General features: G+C 42.3%; 1 protein-coding gene across 2 annotated transcripts in view; it reads left to right on the top strand.

Annotated features, from left to right (window-relative positions):
* The first annotated feature begins 4,425 nt into the window (after positions 1-4,425).
* The window catches only part of LOC135374100 (uncharacterized), a 36,544-nt gene continuing 34,515 nt past the window's right edge, over positions 4,426-6,454 (top strand). The window contains exons 1-3 of one of the 2 annotated variants that reach the window (XM_064607105.1): positions 4,426-4,529; positions 5,581-5,719; positions 5,839-5,929. The gene's annotated coding sequence lies outside the window, so the exon portion shown is untranslated. Of the gene's footprint in view, positions 4,530-5,580; positions 5,720-5,835; positions 5,930-6,454 lie in introns of both variants that reach the window. The other variant, XM_064607104.1, reaches the window with a different exon arrangement.

Below are 6,454 nucleotides of genomic sequence, written 5' to 3'. Positions count from 1 at the left end.
TTTTTTAAAGAAATGATTGGAAAGATTGGAGTTTCGTAAGATTCGAAGAACTTTCCTTGGTAACGATTTCGAATTCGGAACCATTTGGATTCATCCCATCTCTAATATGAATGCGTAGTCCTAAATAGTTTATAGTTACCTATTTATCCTTTCTCACCATTAGTTTGCTTTTTGAGTCTTAAGTTTGGTCCAATATTATCATTCACTCTAATTTACTTGTTGTTGTTATTGTCGTCGTTGTTTCACGTCGTTGTGCGAACTTTGAATGTTGGTGTCTTTTATAAAACATTCATCGATAGACCACTCTCGTGTGGAATCGCTCTTCATGGCTTCGTGCGTTCTTATCGCCTTGTCAGTTGTTTTCGTGCCGGCGGGACCCAAGAGGAGACCTTATCTCTCGAAGAGGCCATGAAACACGCCGTTTGCAGCAGGTTCTGAGAATAGATGAGCACCATCATTGCATCAAAGACTTTGGAAGCCGCCGTGTTATTTTTTCTATTATTTCCCGACAACTCTTTAAGAGAACAGCTGCCATTACGGGGAACAGACGGCGACAACTAGAGAGGAGGATTGCACAGTTTTACTGGTTTTAACAAGAGAGAGGACAGTAGGACTGGCTAGAATGTCTGTTTAGTTTATTAATATATCTGCATCGTCGAAGACCTTAGAGCAGCGAGGAATGAATTTACGAAACAAAAGGAAACACGCGCGTGACATGCGTGCATACAGATATAAATGGATGCATGTAAACAAACTCTAGTTGTACGACAACATAATCAGAAAACAAAGCGCTATTCGATTCACAGGCAACATTATTTGACAAAATCTTCCACCGTCACATAGTGCAGTTGAAGGAAGACATCTGTTCTGAAGTCATATTCTCCAAGTTGTCTCGAATGATGGACTACAGAAGACATATTGTAGGGAGAAGCAAATACCCGGAAGGTTTTAAAGCAGTTCCATTATAATACCCAATCTACAAACACATTTACCTCGAATATCATCACTTAATCATCATTTCAGGAACATTTCCGTCGTCAGTAATACAGAGACAAGGCAAATATGGCGTCACCATTTCGAACGTTCTTCATTGGAGCATTCTACAAACGAATAACCTTCGTGTGGGTAGCGTTAACTTTAAAATTTATAATTTCCTTCGCATTACCGTCTATTTCGGACTCGTGCCTTATGCGAACTTCGTCTCGAGATTTTATCGGCCAAATCGAGCACATCGACTCACTCCAATCTTCCCTATAACGCCAGAGGAGCTGCAAAGCTGTTTGCCTTCTATAGTCCAGGAAGGGTAGAACAGAGTTGCATAAGGTCTGGGAAGACAACAGGGATTGTACCAAAGAGATTACCTGATGTCTTCAATCCAGAAATTTAAAGAAAAAGGCTTAAAAGGGAATCTCGCCCTCACTGTGGGGGAAAGGGGCAACAATATCCTCTCCTCTATTAAATTTCACCCGCATTATACCACCTTCATTTACTAAGATACTCGCTCCAAAGCTACTATATGTGATGACGTCATCTCCGCTCACTCAAATAAAGCATAGACTATGAATGTGAGTTCACCACTTTCTACACTACTATACTTAAGAGAAATCCAGAGTGAGGTGAGGTCTCCGATGCGTATATTTTTCACTATTATTTATGCTGCGTTGTAGCGTTTCACTGTGTAGTTGCGATTTTTTTTACTGTTCTCACAGGGTTCGTAAATTATTTTTTATCAACTGTATAGCGTATTTTTAGAAGCGGAATTTTCTTTCGTTTATCTTCCCTGATCCTGCAAGTCCTCTGCGAGTCATTGTATATTAATCTGTATCGTCACAGTAAATAACGTACGCTGCGTCCGGAAGGTGATTACTTAAAACCCCCAGGGATCACCGCGGAGCGTGCCCTTGCTTCTCCTCGGATTAATATAAATCGCCACTCTCACCGATGGTCGCTCAGAATTCCCACCTATTTGTGCTGTCTGACATTTTTTTCCTTTTTCGGTGGGCGTGTTACGGTTATTTCGAATGTTCCTTATTAATGTTACTATCCCTAAATATCTGCGTAGTTTGCCCAGCATTGCCCTGTTATCGTCTCACGCGATGTGTAGCATCCGCAGTGGGGAACAATCTCACTTGCCATTCCTTCTCGTGTCTGGTGGTGTCTTTCTGAACAATGGCTGTCGGCTTTTTCTCATAGTTCGTTAAATAAAGTGTAAGTTTAATTATGTCCTGGCTAGGAAAGGTCACCTTAGGTGGTCCGCAGGTACAAAAACAACTGATAAGACGATGAGAACCCACGAAGGCATCGCGTGAAGTACCCTTTCGAACCTTATCTGTTTCTTAGTCACCGTGCAGTGATTGTGAGTAAGTGTTGCTCACATAGGGTATAAGAGTTTGTAATATATAATATTTTTCCCTTCTAGCTTAATTAATGCATATTATTATACACGTTTTTGTGCAGTTTTGTTATGTATAAGATATTACAATTATAACGGTCATTCATTAACATAAACGTAATGTCCACGTGAAGGGTGTGTCTACCAACAAGATGGCTACGGGCGGTTGTTTTTACAGCGTTTCTTATGAGCGGTGGAATTAAAGCTCAAGAATATTACAGACATGGGAGGGGGCATTTAAAAGATTACGGACAGTTTATGAGATCTTTTACAGTTGATGAACATGAGCTTATAAACGTCTTTTGTTGCCAGAATATTTAGCGCAATTGTTACAATCTTTTTTATATGTGTTTATTTGAAGTCCGTGTGAGCGCCGCGAAGCAACAGTGGCTATGAGCGGTGTACAGACGTGAACAAATGGAGAGAGGACAGCAGGAAGGAGTTGGGGACAGGTGGATTAATGTGCATCCTGGGCCAACTTCAGGGAGAACTGTGGGGGACAATCTTCTGTTAAGTCTTCGTAAAACACAGGGAAAACGTCAGACAGCAGAGCCGGTGACAAGATTCGAACCCGTGTCACGTCCCAGTCTCGGCGTAGCAAAGTGATCATCCTAACCACTATGCCACGGGAGCTGGTTTTGGTATAATTCCACTCTTAAAGTAGACATCGGCAGGGAGAAGCAAATACCCGGATGAGGTTTTAACGCAGTTCTATTTTAATACCCACTCTACAAACATATTTATGTCGAATACCATCACTTCATCATCGTTTCAGGAACATTTCCGTCTTAAATCATACCGAGACCAGGCAAATCTGGCGTCACCATTTCGGGCGTTCTCCTTTGGAGCATTCTACAGAGGAATAACCTACGTGTGGGAAGCGTTAACTTTAAAATTTATAATCTCCTTCGCATTACTGTCTATTTCGGACTTATGCCTTATGCGAGCATGGTCTCGATATTTTATCGGCCAAATCGAGCACATCGACTCACTCCAATCTTCCCTATAACGCCAGAGGACCTGCAAAGCTGTTTGCCTTCTATAGTCCAGAAAGGATAGAACAGAGGTGCATAAAGTCTGGGAAGATAGAAGGGATTGTACCAAAGAGATTACGCACTGTCTTTTTTTTATTGCTTAGAAATGGTACGGTACAAGTACATAGAAAATTGGTCTGAGAGGGCAAGCCCTGTCGAACAGCCCAGGAAGAAACATGGGCATATAACAATGTTACATGAGTCTTGTGAGGATTTTTCAGAAAAAAAAGGATGCAGGGGGAGGTTAAGCAGCAGACGAAAATGAAAATACGTGTTATTGTGGAAATAACAAAGTTAATACCTATAAAATAAGCTGTTTGTAGCCAAAAAAGAAAATAAACAAGGTGACACAGTATGAAATGCACAAAATCTCAAATGCAACAAATCAAATGATAAAAGAAAGTTCATACATGTGAGAAAACAAACAAACAAACGGGAACAAAGCATTTGTAGCCGAGAAACAAACTGTCAAAGAGAACACGGTTTATGTCATATGTAGAAAATGGTTCCTAACGGCGTGTTTGAACTTCCCGGGGTTTGAAGTGGAGCGTAATTTAATGCACAGATTAAAAAAAAAAAGAGTTTAAAAGGGATTGTGTTGAATCTCGCCCTCACTCTGGGGGAAAGTGCCAACAATATCCTCTCCTCTATTAAATTTCCTCCGCATTATACCACTTTCATTTACTAAGATACTCGCTCCAAAGCAATCATGCCCGATGACGTCATCTCTGCTCTATCAATCAAAGCATAGACTATGAATGTGAGTTCACCACATTCTATACTACATTTGCTTAAAAGGCATCACGTACCAAACCATGCTATGCTACCATTCCATACTATTTTACTACTCAAGCCACGATTTATCATTTAAATACTGCTTGCAGTGTAGTGGTGTAACTCTATTCCTTCGGTCTTACTCTAGACCCACATTCCCACACCAGGAGGTGACACTTACTCGCACGACAAACAAAGGCGCGGTGAAAGATAACGCCTTATCTGCCTTCCACATAAGCAGGTTTCCCATAAGCGTCGCTTCAGACTCCGCCCGGTGACCGATGGATCTCCGTCTCTTCACGTGAACACCAGTGAAACTCAAGAGTAAGGTGAGATCCCCAATGCGTATATCTTTCACTATTATTTATGCTGCGTTGTAGCGTTCCACTGTGTAGTCCCGATTTTTTTTTGCTGTTCTCACAGTGTTTGTAAACTGTACGTACCCTGCGTCTGGCTAGTTAAATTTCCCAAGGATCACCGAAGCGTGCCCTTGTTTCTCCTCGGATTAATATAAAGCGCCACTCTCACCGATGGTCGCTCAGAATTCCCACCTATTTGTGCCGTCTGCCTTTTTTTCCCCTTTTTTGGCGGGTGTGTTACGGTTAATTCGAATGTGCGTCATTAATGTTACTATCCCTAAATATCTGCGTAGTTCGCTCGTCATTATCCCCTTATCGTCTCAACACGATTTGTTGCATCCGCAGTGGGGAACAATCTCACTTGCCATCCCTTCTCGTGTCTGGTGGTGTCTTTCTGAACAATTGCTGTCGGCTTTTTCTCATAGTTCGTTAAATAAAGTGCAAGGTTAATGATGTCCTCATCACAAAAGGTCACCTTGCGTGGTCCACAGGTACAAAAACAACTGATAAGACGATAAGAACCCATGAAGGCATCACGTGAAGTCTCGAACCTTATCTCATTCTTAGTCACCATGCAGTGAGTGTGTGTAAGTGTTGCTCACATAGGGCACATAGACGTTGTAATATATAATATTTCTCCCTTCTAGCTTAATTTTTACATTTGTGCAGTCTTGAAACCTATAGCTCCCATTGATGGTCCTCTATTCGGCAGAAAAGTTTTCGTTATGTTAAACCTGTAGGGCCCTGCTGTAGGTGAAATTAACCCTCAAGGACATTACTGACATGCCATTTAAAAGTCAGGACTACGGACAGTTTATGAATACGTTGTGAATGCGATCTTCATTACAACGCAGCGACGAGCATGAATTTATGAAAGCCAATTGTTGTTAGAAAGCATGCAGCAAGCCCTGTATGGAATCTGAGACAAGACGCTTTCCACCACACTTGTGACGTCATGTTCCGTCCGTAACCATGGAAGATCATCATGAGGATGTCTCATGTGTCACATGGCACATTGCAGGTGGGCCACGGGTCCGGCGTGGGAACATCGATGACGATCGTAGCTGAAGTGTTCGGCGGAGCCAGGGCACGATGAGCGCAGGGTCACAAAGACTGACACGTGATCTACCTGGTGCTTGAAAGAAGTACTGAAGAAAAAGGTTTGTAAGACTCGAACACTATTATACGCTCCATTGTGTGATATTGCATTCAGCCAGATAACATAGTTGACGGGGACTATAGCCCGCATTGCGTTGACGTTTTTTTTTTACCGTAGCAGGTATTCGATCAACCACCCGTCAGCACGTGCCATCACAGCGAGGGCTCCCAGGGAGGTCACCTTCTTGCACACGGTTGTAACGCCCAATAAGGTAAGTTCCGTCAGAGTCTCCCACTTACCAGAAACGACCGATTGGCAAACAAACGCGTTTGCTGGAATCTGTTCCGTATAATTTCAGGCTAGATAAACATTTTGAACGTAGAACAGATTCCTTAAAGGGACTTTCTGGACTCCACATGTGAACTAAATAGGCCTCATCAGGTGATCGTGATTCGTGTAGTAGTTTTTTTTACGAACCCTAGCGGAAAATATTTTACTCATTGAATATGTTACTCGCAAATCGTTTATTTCAAGTTTCTTCGGTTATGTGACTGGTTGTTCGACATTATATTCTGAGTGTGAACAGATGTTCGAATATATTTATTCGCGTCATCTTCTGCAAGCAACTGTTTCGATCCCTGCCATCTGGGAAGCGAGAGCTTCGGCCACGCTGATTGGTTTTCGCAAACACGTGGCCTTACCGGAAGTAGATGCAAACACGTCTTCGAAGGTGTCTTCAGTGATGTCATGGTTGGTTTAGTTGCGGTATTCTCAGTGCGAATTTTCCACGCGCAAT

Source organism: Ornithodoros turicata, unplaced genomic scaffold (genome assembly GCF_037126465.1).
Source record: "Ornithodoros turicata isolate Travis unplaced genomic scaffold, ASM3712646v1 Chromosome44, whole genome shotgun sequence".
In the NCBI taxonomy this organism is placed as follows: domain Eukaryota; kingdom Metazoa; phylum Arthropoda; class Arachnida; order Ixodida; family Argasidae; genus Ornithodoros; species Ornithodoros turicata.
Note: the sequence above shows the minus strand (reverse complement) of the source record. Positions and strands in the feature narration are given on the sequence as shown.